Below are 20,215 nucleotides of genomic sequence, written 5' to 3'. Positions count from 1 at the left end.
CACATTGATAAAAACTCGATGATCTGGGTGACGATCATTCGGGTACCTCTCACGATAATGGTATCAGCGTAATTCGTCCCATTCGTTTTTCGTTCATTTCTTATGTCCGTCTCATTCTGTGTTCGTCACTCATTCTTTATTCTTCTCGATCGCTATATGTCCCTATCGTCTTAAGTACAATTATGTAACCTGTCTCTTTCTTAACAAGTCTTTTTCGTTTTTCGTCACGGTCTTCCTAGGACTCATTCTTTCTTATTCCCTTTCGATTTTTGTCTCATTCACTTATTCGTCTCTTTTTTTTTTCATGCATTCGTTATTAGTCACATTCGTGATTAGTCTCATTCATTTTCAGTCTAATTCTAAGTTCGTTACATTCGTTTTGCGTCTCGTTTTCTTAGTTTTTGTGGCTGCGGAATTAGAAAATTTGCGTTTCAAAAATCATGGCCAACATCTTGATGTTGGCCATGATTTTATTGTAAACGAATACCATGACGATTATTGACGGCATATCAAAATCTATGAATGCAGTTATTCTTATTTTTTCATATGAAATAATGTTTATCTTGAGAAAAATTAACTATCTTAAGTATATTAAGTCCCAGACCCTTCAGGGCCCTCATTTTTTTCCGTTCTGTATATGTACGGGACATATAAACTTCAATTTGTTTATGAATTCCGATCCGGAGGACATATGAATAGCAACTAAGACCTACTAGTACGGGACGATTAGCGAACGTGCCCAAAAAAGAACGGAACGAGTTACCATTAAAGACAAAAAAAGAGTGAGACGAATAACGAAAGTGACTAAAGATAAAGTGCGAATGATACCAAAAAAGAGAGACACAAACAAAGACATAGTCCTAGGAAGACCGTGACGAAAAACGAAAAAGACTTGTTAAGAAAGAGACAGGTTACATAATTGTACTTAAGACGATAGGGACATATAGCGATCGAGACGAATAAAGAATGAGTGACGAACACAGAATGAGACGGACATAAGAAATGAACGAAAAACGAATGGGACGAATTACGCTGATACCACGATAATGGCCCTGGACGCAATATCCTCCCGAATTGCCATTAAATTATGGTCTATCATATGGCAGATTAAAGGGATTGTTATAAAGATCTGACACCGCTACTCTAGTAGAATATGATCAAATATTAAAGGAGTAGTGTGATCCAGGCGTTATAGAAGTAGTGGAATCACTAGTGGATACTAGACGTCAAACAGTACCTCCAATTTACTATCTACCACATCACATGGTGAAAAAACCCGGCAAACGAGGACGTATAGTTTATAATGCCTCAAGTAGACTAAAGGATGAGTCCAGCCTGAACCAATGTATAGTACAGGGGCACGGGCCCCTGCATACACGGGTATGCTACAGGATCTGACAGCCGTTCTGATAAGTTTCAGGATGAACAAAGTTGGTTTACTTGCTGACGTAGAAAAGGCATTCCTTCAAGTAGTATTACAACAAGATGACAGAGACGTAACTAGATTTTTATGGGTAAAGGACACAAATAAGCCCTTATCTGAACCCCGAATCATAATAATATTAATTGTATTTTATTGTGTCGTCTCGAGTTACATTGGAATGCCGATTATTATTGAAGCGTGAAAAAGAATTATAATTTATCTATTTGTCAGCTGATCAGCTGTGGTCAGCTGTGTGGCCTCACTACAACTCTCTCCTTTTTTTTGAAACAAAAATAGTACATTTACAGAACTATTTTTGGTTTACAAGTATATGTACTTAATTCTATGGTATACATATTGGTCCTTAAAAATTAAATAAACAAATCTTACTGCTACCTGGATACATAATTTGCTTACATGCCCATTTCTAACATTACATTTTTAAGATGGCTATTGAATGCATTGTTGCACTAACATGTGTTTTATCTTTACCTATATGTTACGCGTTATAGGACACTCCTTTACTTATGGTTCCTTATTAGGATGGTGGTATGTGCTCAGATCTTAGGTTTTCTGTTACATTATTATCTTGGATTTATTTATTCACTTTCTTACATTCGGGTGGAACTGTCCTATCATTAATTATGTCCCTGTATTTGGTGCCCATATGGGATGTGGACGCAATCTTTGACGTCAGTTATTCGTTTGGTGCGCGGAACGCCGTGGCGTTTCTTTGTTGTACCTTGAGGACTGTCGGAGGCGTGCCCGAGTACGTCAGCGTGTTTGACGCACCTGCTGGACATCCTCGGATGTGTCCCACCAACCCGGCACCTCATCTGGAGGAGGTGCTGCATTCCGAGCTGCGCGTCGTGGATAGCGACGGGGTGCTGTTGTTTATGCATTACTCGCTCACTACGCTACGGACGGCTGGTACTGGCACATAACCTGGCGCCGTATGGAGTGGCTGGCGGCGGGCGACCGTTGCGGCCGCTCTGGATATACGGACGGTGATATTAAGTTCGAGTTTTTGTTAAATGACATTGATGGTCTGTAACTGTGCGCGTATACTTTGTGTGTGTGTGTGTGTGTGTGTGTGGTTTTATTTGTATTTTGTGTTTGTATTAAAGTTTTATTTTAATTTTATAGTGTGTTGTTTTTATTTATACATACATGGTAGGGTTTTGTTCGGTTTTTATGCACCAAATATTCTTTTCCTGAAGCTAATATTTTAACATTTTCACCTTGATCTTGAATTACCGTATATGGTCCCGTATACACTGGGTCCATTTTATCTATATTTTCCTTTTTCACTAATACTAAATCTATTCTATAATTTATGGGATTGGTTTTTACATCATAACTAGTTTTTCTTGATAATTTTGACTTAATTAAATTATTTCTAGCATCCTCTTGGGATTTTTGTAATCTATACTTAAGTTCTATTGGATAAGAGTTAAAATTATAAATGGGGTCTATTTGACCCAAAATATTATTTGGTAATAATTTACCAAACACCAATTCGTACGGCGTATATTTAGTTGACGAATGTATCGTCGTATTATAAGAGAAACACCAATATTGCAACCACTCCGACCACTCGTGAGCCTGATTGTCCGTTTGTATTCTAATCTAAGGAATGCTCCTGTATTATTTTAGTGTCTTCCAAAGATACTTCTCACTTTTGTACCTTGCGACTGGCTTCCTCTAAATATTGTTCGTATTGACTGTATATATAATTTGTTTTTTCTAGCTTATCTTGACCAATTCTATCCTTTCTACGTTTTGGTCCTATAGTTTCCTAATGTCTTCTTGTAATTTCATCCATTGTTCATATAGTTGTACAATTTCACTCATAATTCATGAAAAGCTAGTTTTTAATTATGCGTCGGACATATTACACATTCTATTTAAAATTATCAAGGTATGCTAGTTATTGTTAACAGTGCGCTAACCAAGTAATATAATATGGTTGTTATTATACCGTGGTCCCTGGCCGGGCTGCTTGTACGTCGGGCGGGGCGGGTGCTGGGCGCGGTGCTGCGGTGCGGAGACGAGGTGCTCGGTGCGATGCTGTGGTAAACTGGCTCAGACGGTGCTTGGCTTACGCATGATGGCTGCTACCGCTTGGCGTTCGATCTTCTTAGTTAGGCATTTGTGTACCTACTTTCTTCCACAGCGCGTAGATGAAGGCGATTACCACCAATACCATAATCGTGGTCGTGATGTAGGTGAGTGCAAGGTTGCTGCTAGGTACTTCTGTCACCGTCTCTGGCACCGTTTTGCGCTATGATGATTTCTTCTTTGCTGTCGGTGCTCCTGGTAGACTGGGTACTGCCCATGATTTGCCAAAATGTCGGCTTGGCTAACGCGGCGCGTTTTAGTTGGCTCGGAACCGGCTTTCACCAGAACTGCTGAGAAGCAGTACGACTGGCAGGGTCGCCATGAATTATGATGCGGAAGGGTAGAAAGTAACACTACTATAGTCGGGTAAATAATGAATACTTTAATAGAAAACTGTTGGCCTTATATACTAATTTACATCCTTTGTCTGAGTTCAATCATGTGGAAAATCGCAATGAATCATAATAATATTAATTGTATTTTATTGTGTCGTCTCGAGTTACATTGGAATGCCGATTATTATTGTAGCGTTAGGTATCTAGGGCAGAGATGAGCAATAAGGCCTAGGCTACAAAATGAACTGTGGTTTAATCGGGCTTAAATACGTGGGTCGTTGGCCTACTGTGGTGGCGGCACTTGGATCGGTGTGTAGCTGGGCGTTACTGTCCTGGCGTTCCTGGCGTAGTGGTGACCCGGCGGCTAGCGCGGGGCAGCGAGAAGAGCCCCGGCGCGGAGATTGAACGACCAAGTAGCCCGTAGGGTAGACCCTGGAATTTTATTCCACTGTGTTAAGGCTCCGCAGTTAAACCTGTTCCATGGAGCGTCCCGCCTTATTTATAATGCTCATGTCTTGACAGCATACGACATTCTGGTGGTTAATTAATTTAAGTTCAGTTTGTCTGTGGCGGTCGATACATGGAGATTCAGAACGGAGATAAATAATGCTTAGGAACATAAGCGTAAGGTTGCAATTGGCAAAGTGCGATATTATGGAAGCTAGAACATTCATAAGTATCTACTTATTATCTTACGCATGACAATTACGGATTAAGATCATATACTTATTTACTTAGGCTAAGAATATAATTTACACCCATAGTGCATATTAGCATTCAAGAACAGAGTCCGCCATTTTGACGTAGCGTAAGGCATTAGGCTATATGATATAGTAGCAAGCTGCGGAACAGAGAAAAACTTAAAACTAGAAGAGGTATTTGTGTTCAAACTTACCCAAAGCGGGGGAAAAACAGATGCACTTTATTTTATTCGGAACTTAGTGGCACAACAGTGGAAGAGCACTTGTTCCCTATTATATTATTAATTACGAGTTACGACATCGCGAGACAAGGCGCGGCCGTTAACGCTCGCACAAGGGACATGCGTCCAGCGCTGCAGTCAGATCTCCAATGCCCGGCTGCGGCGGACCGTTATAACATGGCGCCGGCTATCGCGTAAACAAGTAGCCCGCGGGACTGGAAAAGTCGATAATATCGACATCGATACTTATCGGTTGCCATGACTATTATTTATTTATTTTACTAAGAAATAAATTAACGCTACATTATTGAAGCGTGAAAAAGAATTATAATTTATCTATTTGTCAGCTGATCAGCTGTGGTCAGCTGTGTGGCCTCACTACATATTATCATGCCGCGATCAGAAAGGGATTAGAAATAACAGATTTCCATACACTTACGTCAAAATCAATATGGATTGACAGCTATCTCAATCCCTTTCTAATCGCGATTCAGTAATAACAGCACACGGAATCGGCATAGACGAAGCGACAAAGAAAAAAGTAACCTTCTGGAAAATAAATAAGTATGGTCACGACGACATTTACAAAAATCATAATTGGTTTTACCAAGTCCAAGGCCAGTTACGTATAGGACAACGCTCAAAATGTATATTTGCTGTATGGGGCAGCGAAAATGAACCGCTGAGGGTCGAAATTATCAACAAAGACGAAGCAGGAGAAGATGGAACCAAAATTGACAAAATTTTATATCAACTGCATACTTTCTGAACTAATTGATCCTCGTCACCCTCGGAACATGCCCATCAGAAATCCTGCCTATATAGAAGAAGGAACCAAGAAAAAAGAAGATAAAAAAAATGATAAACAAGAAAAAAGTGAGTAGATAACATGTATCTCTCAAAATGTATGTACGTATTTATTGAATAACGAGCGACCATATTAATGCAACCTAAGAGATCCTAAGAGACAATTTCGTACCATTATGTAGGTACTACAATGTCACGAAACAGTGCAGTGCACCATGTTACTTTTTCATAAAAAAATGTTACGAAATGTTGACAACATTACTTAGTAAATACTTACATACGTCATACATAATTACATACTCAATATGCATAAAGAAAAAAAAAAGATTTATTAATTAAAAATAAATATCATTATTTAAAAATTAACGAGTGTATATTAATCCTGTGTACTCCATAAAATAGACAATGGACTGACAAGTAGCTGAGCGTTTAAGAACATTGTCTTCGTAACGTAGTTAATTAATGACAGCGATAAGGTACTTACATGTTTAACTTCTGTCCAGGTCGACTTTGTTGTTCCAATAGTCCCAAGTGCTGTGCACCCATTATTTTGCTGTTAGGCTGTTCATTTGCAATTGAGCCAAATTTTGCATACCTACTTGTACATGTAGACTATCAATCAATACATTTAAAAACATTTATGAAAGCAACTATGAAATCAAGAAAACAAAAACATCTGTTTCATACAAAAGTTCATTGCTGACTTGACCTAAATGTATGAAACAGCTATTTTATTTTCGTGAGTTCCTCCCGTAATAAAAGTTGTCGAGATGGATGGTCAGAGAAATCATACAAAATGTGGCACAATTAACAATTACAAATTAACACTCTGTATGAGTTGACACACAAATTCATTGAACCGATTTTACTATTTAAACCTTCTAAATTTCGTTTTTTTTTTAGCATTAGAAAGAACTGCACACAGATGTATCGTGCAGTTTTTACCAGGCTCCTTAAATGTAAATGAATATGGAATTATCTAATGTAGCATGGTCAATAATTATAATTTACCTACTACAAAATTTTACCGCAGTGTTCTATTTGGAACCAGAAGCTTACTTCTGCGAAGTTCTTTCTAATGCTAAAAATAATCGATAAGCAGTAAAATCGGTATTCAAAGTTAGTAGTATAGTAAGTTAGTTGTCAGCTCTCGGCCTATAAAATCAAGTAATAACTGGGCGTCGTAATAATACGGAACAAATCCGCTAGATGTCCGCAGTAGTATTGAACGCTCGTCGTAGTTTAATTCGTATTTACTAGATGGCGATGCACACACGTAACGTTGTATAAGCTGAAGAACGAGGAAGGGGGTCAAGGGAGTTGGAACGCGCGAGGTCATTCAGATAGGGGACGCCCTTAAAGAAAATTCGTGCCTGGAGGCAATACAAATTGTGACATATTCCGATAATAAAGCTAATGAGAAAATGGAAGCGCGTGCGCAACCATCTTAGTTGCCACAGTGGCAGATAGCCACCGAGAATACATAAGAGAAGATAGCATACGCGATGTTCAAAAATGTAGAAGATATATAATTTCAAAGATAAAGGAGCGTGAAGCAAATTATTTTTAAGAAGACAGTTAAGCGACATCAAATAAGTATAAAGATACAACATCGTTTAACGAACACCTTACAAAAATACAGGAAATATGCACTCAACTGGAAGAAGTCGGATCAGAACTAAAAGAGGAAGAAAAAATAAACTATGTACTATTATATTGATAATAGTAGATATAGAAGCAAAAGTAAATCTGCATGTCGATAACCAAAGTTCGATACAGCTTGTAAAATCTCGTTCCTGCAACAAAACACGAAAACTTTGTGCAAGGGCTGATCAACATAAGCTACTGCCCGACAGAAGTACCTACAGTTACTTAGCAGACATAATGACAAAGCCATTGGCTAAAGTGAAGTTTGCAAGACACTGTGAAACGTTAATATGTGATAGTGCCATACTGCAGCCACATGAGCATCCATCAGGAGAAGGTGTTGGAAAGTGCTGGCTGTTGTACATTGAAGCTCTTTTGTTTTGTTTACTTTTTTTTTTGATGCTCTTATATCAATCGTGTAACATGTACGTAATTTTCTCTCTGAATAAAACGAATTAATATTGCATCAATATATCAATATTTCGGTACCGAGGCGTGGGAGATTATATAAAAGGGTTTTTGTTATGACATAACTGTTCAAACCTCTGAAGTCGAAAATGGGTCTTGCACCGCCATCACTCTTTTTTACCAGGGACATCTTCGTTATGTAACATGGATCCTGTCTGGTACGAATCTTCAGTACACCCGATTGCTTTAAATTCTCTATCTCTTCTGACATTAGTTTGGATGGGTTGATTGCAAATCGGTCTATTATAACAGGTGTTGGAAAAACCAATGGAGGCTTTCGTATAAAAGGGATACGGGATGCTGTTATTGCTCTGATGACAAATTTGTTGGCTCCAAGCTACCTCCATCTTTCTTGAAACCCTGCCAGACACCCGTCTCTGAAATCCATATAGTAATTTTTCTTCTTTAGAGGTGTGGTTGTGTCGTTTGCCACGCAAGGTAGATCTCTTTCCTCTTCCTTTATCTCCACTGTCTTTCTGAAAAAACTTTTTTGGTTTTTTGTAAGTAGTAGTAGTAGTAGTAGTAGTAATCACTTTATTGTACACAACACAGGTAAGTGCTCTGCTGGGTTTCATCGGATTTCCTTTTCAGAGCAGACTTCTTTTGTATGGCTGGCATAAGCCATGCGGCCGGACCGCCCAGCAACTGGACTAGTTGAGAAAGGTTCTGTCTATCAAATAAATATTCTTCCGTAGGTGGGATGCTCCTCATAGCTCTCCGAATATTTTTATCGTGTATTTCTTGTAAGAGTCTCTCCCTTCCGGTGTCAATACACTCTGAACGCTTCCCACAAATTACCTTCAAATAAATCCCACTGACTAGAAAACCATTTATTGCGTTGGCAGGAGTAGCCGCACGAATCCACGCGTTGGCAGTCAGCTCTCCTGTATTATATCTGTTCAGTTTTTTATTTGGGTTAGCGCGCATAAACTTGTTTGTCTCAGCATTGTAGAATGTTTTAAGAGGTTCGAATACTGCCCTATCTAAAGGCTGTAAAGCCGAAGTGGTGTGGCTAGGCATCAAGCACAACAGGATCACATCATTGTCGCGAACTGCCTGAAGCATGTCGATTGCACTTGAATGCGATGTGTGTCCGTCTAGGATTAGCAAGACTTTTCCTTGTGGCTTGTGAGCGATAAAATGTTCTGTTAACTATTTATAGAACAGTTCTGCATTGATGTATGCCGATTATTAGATTGGCCTTTGTGAATGATGAACAACGGTTTCTCATTAAGTACAATACCTGGGAGACCGAGCTTTGCTCTGAGCTCTCTTTGAGCTGCTACGGAATTCACCTTGCGGGGATTGTATAGTTTGTGTCTTTCCATAGTGACGTTAATTTGTGGCGTGAAATATGCTGTGAATTTGTTGACCAGTTCGTCGAATGTTAATGTGTAATATCCAAGTTGAATGAATAACTTAATTTGGGTAGTTGCAGGATCCAAATAAACGTTTTATCATCTATCTATATGCAGAATCGGTATACATCAATGCAGAACTGTTCTACAAATGGTTAACGTACTAATTTCATAGTATGATCGATATACGCGTTCATACCGGCGTGATCGGCGTAGCTGGCCCAGTAGTTCACGTAGCAAAACAATTCGACGATAAAGGCCTCTGTCTTCAAATATATTTCTAAGATTGTGCCACGCTTGCTGGTGCAGCTGGTAATATATTGATATAGAGATGGGTGCAGACTAGGGCTTGCAAATATTCGAAACTTTCAGATATTCGAATATTCGACTTTTTCTGACGACGTATTCGAATATTCGAATAATTATTCGAATATTATAAAAAATAAGAAAAGGAACGAGAAATCGGTTTATTATCGTTTTATTCAAAAGCTTTTTTCACATATTGCTAAAACTAAGGATATTTGGCAGAAATCCACTTAATTGACTAGATTTTATCATCCTACTATTTATAAGATGCCCACATTTATAAAAACAAGTAAAACGCCAAAATTAGACGTATTTAATATTTCTTGATAAAACTTATTATAAATGCGTCGTTGCGTGAAATAATATATGCAGAATATATATATGCAGAATCGGTATACATCAATGCAGAACTGTTCTACAAATGGTTAACGTACTAATTTCATAGTATGATCGATATACGCGTTCATACCGGCGTGATCGGCGTAGCTGGCCCAGTAGTTCACGTAGCAAAACAATTCGACGATAAAGGCCTCTGTCTTCAAATATATTTCTAAGATTGTGCCACGCTTGCTTGGCACTGGTGCAGCTGGTAATATATTGATATAGAGATGGGTGCAGACTAGGGCTTGCAAATATTCGAAACTTTCAGATATTCGAATATTCGACTTTTTCTGACGACGTATTCGAATATTCGAATAATTATTCGAATATTATAAAAAATAAGAAAAGGAACGAGAAATCGGTTTATTATCGTTTTATTCAAAAGCTTTTTTCACATATTGCTAAAACTAAGGATATTTGGCAGAAATCCACTTAATTGACTAGATTTTATCATCCTACTATTTATAAGATGCCCACATTTATAAAAACAAGTAAAACGCCAAAATTAGACGTATTTAATATTTCTTGATAAAACTTATTATAAATGCGTCGTTGCGTGAAATAATATAACTTTAACCGTCCAAACACGTATGTATGTATATATGTATGTATGTATGTATGTACGTATTTTTTTAGTAGGTAATTATTTTCCGATTTAAATTAACTTGTCACTCAGAGGCCTGTAAAAAAGCCTTTAATTTCATTGTATTTTGAATCTTTATTGACTTTATTTGTTTTGGCAAGTTATTATTCCTAATGGCCGGCTAATTATAATAATATTGGAATATTTAAGGGGAAAAGTTAGTTGAGTGAGTACTGAGGGCCTACCGCGAACCACGTTCGTTGTGTTGCCTCTCTGGCGCACTTGTGAATTCGTACTTAAGTGTGACAGGGTGGTAACACGTCGAACGTGGTTCGCGGTAGGCCCTTTGGGTGGATTATTCGTCAGCTAAAGGTGCATGGTTAGATTACCAAGTTCGGCAGGTTTGGTATGATTAAATTTGAGAATTGCGATAAGTGGCAAGGTTTAGACTTCAAAAATTCGCTTAACGTACGCTTGTACTGAATATACAGAATGACCCTTTAACTTAAAACTTACGCACCGTAAAAATAACATACTTTTTGATTTCGTTTTCTTTTAAATTGAGTTAGGTTTCACTGTATTCACGAAGTCTATCGAGAGGAATAGAGTAAAAATATTATTTCCTTCGTATTTGGGTACCTACCGTTCCTCATTCACTGTAAATACCCGTAAAACACACAGAAACTGTAACTACAGCGGATGACATAGATTTTTTTATAGTAATAAAAAATATTCGAATTGCAAGCCCTAGTGCAGACTAAGTGCAATGCGCGCCAGCACGTTGGTCGCGCGCAGCGTCCGTCACTACTACAGTGGTCACTACCATAAACCTTCCAAAATCAATGACATTTTTATGGCGAACTTCCAACAGCAGAAGTTAACTTGACCTTGTAGTTTCTCCTTAGTGCACAAAAGACAAAGTTGCCGAGCTGGTTGTGGAAACAGCCGAAGCAGCGGGCGGCGGCGCCATGTAGGCCGCGCCGGCTCAGTTTTCTGCTGGCACATCATTGTCGCCTTCAGCCATTCTTCAGGGTAGGATAGAGTAGTGGGCGCGATATTCTTTTCCTCCAATCGACACCAAGGTTCTAATCTGGGCGCAAAACCTATTGGAAAGGCCACGGTTGACGCCAAAGCACAAAAAGAAATTAAAGATTAACTTTATGGTTATTAATTATGGGTATCAGTTCTTACTATTATACTTGATGGTATCATTGAAGAGTTTCACTGCTTCTTCTTCCCTAGTTGCCTTAGGAGAGTCCGTTATACAAATGCTTTCCAGTGCCCATAAGAACTTCATGTCGACATTTCTCAAAGGTAAGTCGGGTTCTGTAAAGTATGGACAACTAGGTCCGTGGCATTGACAATATGTTACTATGGAAAGAGCATTGTCATAAATGTTCCCATCTGTACTTCCTGTTAACATCCAACCAAAGTCGGTATCAATTAAATTTAAATTCTCTCCGATATGGCGACGACTACTTCTAATAAAGGAGAAATAATAGACATTTCCGATCAGTACGTTGATTAGTCATTTAGTCATTTAGTCATTTATTCAATATTGCATTGTCATGTACATAATAAGGTGTTACAATTTAAGAGGCCAGTTCATGACACCCTGTAAGGGCACACAATAGACTACTTATACTACGCTACTTATACTTGTACTTATATTTACAGTTATATAGGATTTTACTATATTATATCTCCCAATGAGTCATTATCAGCTATGACATCGACAGATATCTTGTCCGGAAGGTTAAATATTGGGATAGCATTAGTGATATGTGGGACTACATTTACTCTTATCCTCTTCTGTAAGCCACGTTTGGTTTTTAAGAATATTTCTGCTGCAGGACTAATAATCTCTTTAGGTTTATTTGAACCAAACGTATATACCATAAGCAAGTCTTCATTATCCGGTGTGAAATTAATTGATTGAGCTAACTTAGATGTTATGTAGCTCCTTTGGCTTCCACAGTCGAGTAGGATGCGGCATGACTGTGGAGTATCCTGTTCAGTCTTATTCCTTATTACTGCAGTTGCTGTGTGCAAACAAGAATAAAAACATACTGAGCTAAAGTTTATCGTGTTTTCATCAACATTCTTAAGACTTGAAGTTGTATTCTTACCTGCAGCCTTAGGTGTAGCAGACTTTTTTGGGCAAAGCGCCCGATGATGTTTACCTTTACAATGGTAACATCTAAATCTCATTCTGCAATTGTGTATAAAGTGTCCTTCTTTTAGGCATAAATAGCATTTTTTGCCTAATCTATGATTCCGCTCTGTTAGCGTCGCATACTTAGTGCATTCATCACTGAAATGTGAAAGGGTATTACAGAATCGACACTCCATTCGCGGTTTCTTTACATATTCTGGTTGAAGGTCTCCCTTGAATGCTCGTTTTCTTAAGAAGTCGCGATGAGGTTTCTTCCTTTGGCCTTCACTAAGGGTATTATAATATGGTTTTTTATTATTTTTGGAAATATTCTCTACCGCTTGTAAAGTCCCTGTGGTACAACTTTCTACCTCTCTTTTTCTTTCTTCTCTGTTTGGCTTTAGAGACCTCTTCTTTATCTGCGAGCAATTTTGAAAGCTGCGATCTTATCTCTTTTGTAGAGTCATCTTTTATCACTCTTTTTAATTCATAGACTACAGTTTCCGGAAAATTTTCGAATATTATTGTTCTAAAGAAACTGTGAGAAATATCTTCCCCTAATGCGTTTAAGATCCGCAGATGACGTTCAACTTCATTGAATACTCTACGAGAGTCTGTTATAGCTTCAGTAGCCGGTATTATTTTATTCAGTGCTGCATAATGAGCGTCTTTAATGTAGCTCTCTACCATAACGTTCATTAAGTGTGGCTACCGCTATGTCATAATTCGCATTTGTGGCCTGTAAGCCTTCGATTAAACTTTTGGCCTCACCCGTTAAGGCCGCAGACAAATAAAGGAATTTATCAACCTTTGATAAATCTTTCAGGTCGATTTGAGACCTGAATTGGTCCCAAAAGGAGTGCCAGTTAAGTATATCTCTGTCATATGTAGGCAAACTTAATACTGGAAGTTTTCCAGTTTTACATTTAGAACCTACTTTGTCCACTAGCACAAACTTGTACTTTCAATCACCATCTTCTTTTTCTCGTCTAACAAATGGCGCCAAATGGGCCTGTCTTTTAAATGTTACCAGCTACAAATTTACAAGGATTAGTTCACACGATTTACCACAGGTTCGCGGTGATCCGCGATAACGGTGGTTAGGTGCTGTGGTACTAGGTGGGAAGCGCTGGTGGCCTAGCGGTAAGAGCGCGCGACTTGCAATCCGGAGGTCGCGGGTTCGAACCCCGGCTCGTACCAATGAGTTTTTCGGAACTTATGTACGAAATATCATTTGATATTTACCAGTCGCTTTTCGGTGAAGGAAAACATCGTGAGGAAACCGGACTAATCCCAATACGGGCCTAGTTTACCCTCTGGGTTGAAAGGTCAGATGGCAGTCGCTTTCGTAAAACTAGTGCCCACGCCAATTACTGGGATTAGTTGCCAAGCGGACCCCAGGCTCCCATGAGCCGTGGCAAAATGCCGGGACAACGCGAGGAAGAAGAAGATTGTAAATTTTGTGGACTGTATTCGAACAAATTACGAGATGAGAAACGAGACGATATAACACGAAACTTAGGACAGGCTAGGTCAATTGTTGAAAGCACTCACCTTGCTGAGTTGTAGATGATGGTGCAGCTCTCGGTGATGGCTGGCACAGTCTCCTCAGACCCTCGGCTCGTCCAGACTTACCTCGAATCCGAGTTACCTAGACCAGCGTGGACACCGAAATAGAGCAGGAGCAGTGCTTCTTCAACTGATCAGCCTTCCACAATGATAACATACAATTTTTTAGATGAACCGACACGACAATATTCCACGAAACAATTAGCGCAGCAAGATGCACCCGACATTACTCGTTCGCGATACGAAAAGGGAAGAGGAAGTAGTTTTTTTTTAAAGATTGAACGATAATGTTGCCAGGCAAAATTATTTTAAAGCTAGAATCCTTAACATTTTCCGCTCACCAAAATACAATGTATTTTCCACAAGTTTATACAGTTTTACAGTAAGTGTCAATTAAGGATGAGATAGAATCGCTGTGGCTTAGGGTTTATTTTCCGATTACTATTTTTTTTTACTTTAATCTAAGTCTACAATAAATAGAATACTTATTACTATACGATAGTGAATGAACACTAGTTTTGCAAAGGTAAGGGACACAATTTAAGTATTGGACGTTTAAGTTCGCCCGATTCTGTGCGAGAACTGTGACAACTCGACAGATCCTGTCACTCCCTAGATGGAGTTGTACCACCCGGCCAACTTTCCACTTCATGGGGCTACATTGCTCATTGACAATGAGCACGAGCGTCCCGACGACAATGTTTTTCTGGCTATCGAACCACTTATGGCGCTGCTGCAATGTGTGCAGATATTCGAGGTGCCACTTGCGCCAGAAATCCTGATGGATCTTTTGTAACAATTTCCATCTTTGAAGTGGACCTAATTTCGCATCAACCATGTTGCTTTCAGGCAATATGGTGAGCGGTTCCAACGTAAGGAAATGTCCGGGGGTCAAAACTGACAGGTCGTTGGGGTCTGAGCTGACAGGGGACAAAGGCCGTGAGTTTAGCATCGCCTCAATCTGGGTCAAAACCGTATAAAACTCTTCGAAAGTAAGGCGCTGAGAGCCCACGACGCGAGCGAGATGTGTCTTTACCGACTTTACACCAGCCTCGGCTAACCCCGAGAAATGTGGGCTGCCGGGTGGGTTAAACACGAAATCTATTTGTTCTGCCCGTGAAGCTTTAGCCATGAAATCTTGGAGCATATTGGATGCGCCAATAAAGTTTCGACCCTGATCTGAGATCAGCCTAGAGCACCGCCCGCGGCGCGAAATGAAACGGCGAAGAGCTGCGAGATAAGCCTCTGTCGTGAGCTCTGAAGCCAGCTCAAGATGTACTCCTTTGGTGGCAGTGCATACAAAAACGCAAATATACGATTTGAAAGTGCGTAGACCACGGCCCCGGGCCAAGCTTGTGTCAAAGGGACCAGCGTAGTCTACTGCCGCTGACGAAAATGATTTGATTTGATTGATTCGAAACGAGGGTAAATTGCCCATTATTGGAGGAGATGCCACTTTAGGCCGAGCATGAAAACATTTCATGCAAGATGAAATAACCGAATTTATAGCCCTTCTTGCCGAGAGAACCCATAATTCTTGGGCTATCAAATTTTGCAACGTTTGCAATCCAGGGTGCATAAACCGGTGATGGTAATCCTCAATGATCAGCGTAGTCAACCTATGATCACGAGGCAATAACAGTGGATGTTTCACATCGAACGACAGGTCCCCTTTCGAAAGGCGACCGCCCACCCTTAGCATTCCAAGCTCATCCACAAACGGCGCCAATTTCCGCATGGGTTTCGATAGGGAGTGGGTGGACTTATCTGTCAACAAACACCGCAATTCTGAAGCGAAGGTTCGCTCCTGGATATGTTTCACGAAAAAATGAAGAACCTTTGCAATTTCTTCAGACGACAGATTCGGATCTGTAATTTTCGACGATGACTTTTGCCAGTTGTGCATGAACCGATAACAATAAGCGAAAATACGCAATATGCGTTGCAAAGACGAGAATCGGCTCAATATGTCATCAACCAACGATATATTAGAGGCTGTGAACAAACTGTAGATCTTTTGCTCGTTCGAAGCGGCTTGATCAGCAAAGATCTCAGATTGCGGCCAAGATTCATGAGGATTAGACAGCCAAGTAGGCCCCGCCCACATAGAAGGTCCTATAGAAGTGGTCTACGCGTGCCTCCGTGAGGGACAAAACATATATGCGACGCTATGATTAGTCGAATTTATTTGTTATGGTGGGCAACAAATGAATTCGACCAATCACGGTGGTCAATTTACGGTGGGGAATAAAACAAGATGTGAGACTGTGACAAGGACAAACAATAATAGCGCTTTCGCTTTTACTCCTACTGAAAGATACATAAGACTATCCCGTTCTGTCAGTTATCCCCACCACTCATGCCCAATCCAGTTATACTAGATTCATGCCCGCCCACCATAGCGTATTCTGGATTAAATCAGCAGGTAACAAACCGCGGGAGCCGCAATCCGCTGGATTATCCGAACCAGAAACGTGGTGCCAATTTTTAGGGGGGATATTTTCTTGTATGTGCGCAACCCTATTAGCCACAAAAGTTTTCCACTTTGATGGACACGAACGAATCCAAGTCAGCGCGACAGTAGAATCTGACCAAGCGTGGATATCATCAAAGGTGTGAAAATCTTTTAGAGCTTCTGTGAACGACACAACCAAATCCGACAACAATACAGCAGCTAACAGCTCACATCTCTGGATAGAACATTTACGAAGCGGGGCCACCTTCGTTTTAGCGCGACACAGACGCACGACAACGGATCCGTCATTTTGAACGACACGACAATAAATGACAGCACAGTAACCCTTCTCCGAGGCGTCACAGTACCCGTGAAGCTGTAACGATACGAAAGCTACAACCATTCTACGGGGAATGGACAACGAGCTCATTTCCGCCAATTGCGATTTGAATTTACGCCATTCTTGAGCGATAGCGATAGGAACCTCTGCGTCCCAATCGACACCAGACACCCATAGAAGTTGTATTAGATATTTTGCGAAAAACACGACAGGCGACAATAGACCCAGAGGATCAAAGATAAGAGCGATGTCCGAAAGGATCGATCGCTTCGTACAGCGACAATCATTCAAGGAGGTCTTGAATGTGAAAGTATCTTCCTTGGGAAGCCACGACAAACCGAGAATTTTTAACGATAAATCATGGACGCTTTCGAAATTATGAAGTTGATCTGAGTACAGCTCTGAACCAGGCAAGCTTCCTAAAAATTCAGGGCTATTAGAAGTCCATTTGCGCAGATGAAGCTGAGCAGACGATAATATCTCCACCAATTGTTGTCGCAACCCTAACGCATCCTCAACAGAGTCTGCACCTGAAACAACGTCATCGACATACGCATCCCTAGCCAACACTGCAGCACCTTGAGGAGCGCGAGACGAAAATTCCTTTGCTAATTTCGATATGCACCAGAGCGCCTGATACGGAGCACAGGACACGCCATAGGGCACTGTGACCAAACGATAATCTTTCACAGGGTCATCAGGTGACGGACGCCACAAAATGCGCTGATAGTCGCAGTCCTGCAAATCGACAAGGAACTGCCGGTACATTTGTTTGATGTCACCGGTGAACACTACTGCATGCCATCGAAAACGAGCCAACAAGTCAAATATGTTATTTTGCAATTTAGGGCCGGGCAGCAGTGTATCGTTCAAGGACTTCCCTGAAGAATCTTTTGCGCTGGCGTCAAAAACACAACGAAGAGGAGTAGTTGAGGAGTCAGGGCGCAAAATTCCGTGGTGGGGTATGTAATAAAACTGACCCTCAGACGACAAGGGAGGATCAACTTCCGCCATGTGACCACAACTGGAGTAGTCGTCCATAAAATTGACATAAGCTGTCCGAAACTGAGGATTCAATTTGAATTTCCTCTCTAAATTTAAGAGACGCTTGAGAGCTATCTCACGAGAATTTGAAAACCTTGGTTTATCCTGAGGGTCGACATAAGTTAATGGTACTACCATCCTACCCTCGGGATTGCGACAATATGAAGTTTCCATTTGGTTTTCACACGACAATTCTGATTTCGACAAAACGATATTTTTGGGAGGATCTACACTTACCAGTTCCCAAAAGCGCTTAATATTATTGTCTAATGAAAGACTCGACACGAGAAAGCACCTCTCCGTACCACCTTCTGAACTTTTATGACAATTAGAACTAGAAGTGTTAACGTTTATAGGGCACTCACCCATCACCAACCAGCCGAAAACAGTGCGGACAGCTATGGGCTCATCTGTGTTGCCCTTGACAACGCCAGATTGTAGTGCAGAAGCGAAAAGGTTGACGTTAACCAACATGTCTATTGGTCCAGATTTGTGAAAAGATGGATCAGCGAGATCTAAATCCTTCAGATGCCTCCAAGAAGACACATTCAGTGGTTCTGGTGGCATATCATGGCAGATCTCGGGAAGCACGAACGCTTCAAACGAAAATTTGCATGAGGAGTCCCCATTCGAAGGAACTATCTCACAATCGACAATTCCAAAAGTGTCAGTCGACGACAGACCAACACCGTTCACCATTGGTGAATTGTTTCTAATTGGTATTCCAAGTTTTTGAGCGCACTTCATTGTTACAAAGTTACAAGCGGAAGCATTATCCATCAGCATTCGAATTGGTACAAATTTATTAAATTTATTTTTTATCAGCACGATAGCTGTCGAGAACAAACTTGGTGCATTTGCATTATGCACAGCCAATGCCACTTGGGTCGACTGAGTTGTTGGTAAACTCTTCTTTAAAAATACAAAAGTTATTGAAACATTCAATGCAATCTTCTATTTGAAAATTAATCTCAATCTGGTCAACTAAATTTTTAACAACTTCGGTAATGCATGCATCATTTTCTTCTTTATTAAAACACAAAGCATGAGCTTCCATTATTAACTTTAATGATGACTTTCCCTTCAATTCAGAAACATCTAATGGCAAAGGATCACACCTAATTTTCTTTGCCGGTGGATACATTTCATGAAAGTATTTCCCTTTTGAGTACTTTTCTTTGGCGAACTGTCTGGCACTAGGTCGACCCCATTGCTGCTCTTCACTGGTTTTCGAGAAGCTTTCTTCATGGTTGATGTAATATATCAGAGCCGCAATATGCTTACATCTGCCACTCTGATTGTACACACATTCACACTTTCCACTGGTAACATAACGACTAGAATCAATCTGTAAAAAATAAATTATTTCTTTACTTTCTATTTCATTATTACATTGAAATGCATCATAGTATGTATGTGACTACGTTAAAGATTACAAAAACAGAAAAAAAAGCTTACATTCAAGGATGTTGTGTATGGCGTCGATGTCACAGAAGTTTGACGAATTACACGAGCTTCAATGGTGTGGTTCATATGATCTTCACATTTGACTTCTTTTACATCTTGCACATGTTGAGCCAAGACTAATTGTTTTCCTTTAATTGTTGTTTGTGGTTGGAAAGCGATGTCGTGAGTGATTGCTCGAAATCCAGTTTTTATAATTAATTTCGCCATGTTTAACTGAAAATACACAAAAAGTATGCATTATTAACGACACTACAGTCATTAATGATCGTCTGCAATATATATAAAATGCGTTATTCGATTAAATTTGTTTATTTCTTCACTTACTTCTCGTGAAGTCCGCCATGAGAAAGTCCGTGTGTGCTACCTGAAATTTATTGATTGTGCCATTTTAGACGGGAAATAAAAAAGGTCAACGTTATTATCGACACTATAGATGTCAATGATCGAATAGAATATATGTAAATTACGATATTTCATTGAAATTATTTGATTGTTTACTTACTCTTTGTAATGACATCCAGCCATTTGACATTTCAAAGTCCGCCGTAATCGTAACCGCTAGTTGGCGCTGTCATCGCGCACCCAGCGAATAGTGCGTACGCGCAGATACTCTGTATTCGACTCTGATTGAGACAAAAAAAATGACCTTTTTGACTACATATAAATTTAGTCAAGATCATGTCGAGCTGTTTTTTGGGAAAATCAGAAGCCTAGGCGGCCATAATAACAATCCCAACACGAGGCAGTTTAAATCGGAGTATAAAAAGTTGTTGGCTCATTTAGAACTGAGCAAAAAATTCAGTGGCAATTGCTTGCCATTAGAAAACATTCCCA

The 20,215-nt window shown here is 39.9% G+C and overlaps 1 long non-coding RNA gene across 1 annotated transcript; it reads right to left on the bottom strand.

Moving 5' to 3' along the window:
* Window positions 1–18,960: 18,960 nt before the first annotated feature.
* LOC134654520 (uncharacterized) lies at window positions 18,961–19,967 on the bottom strand. Its single transcript, XR_010097339.1, has 2 exons — window positions 19,373–19,967; window positions 18,961–19,262 (listed from the first exon to the last, which is right to left on the bottom strand). It is a non-coding gene; the product is annotated as an uncharacterized LOC134654520 (long non-coding RNA).
* Window positions 19,968–20,215: the final 248 nt, after the last annotated feature.

This window comes from Cydia amplana, chromosome 15 (genome assembly GCF_948474715.1).
Source record: "Cydia amplana chromosome 15, ilCydAmpl1.1, whole genome shotgun sequence".
Taxonomy (NCBI): domain Eukaryota; kingdom Metazoa; phylum Arthropoda; class Insecta; order Lepidoptera; family Tortricidae; genus Cydia; species Cydia amplana.
Note: the sequence above shows the minus strand (reverse complement) of the source record. Positions and strands in the feature narration are given on the sequence as shown.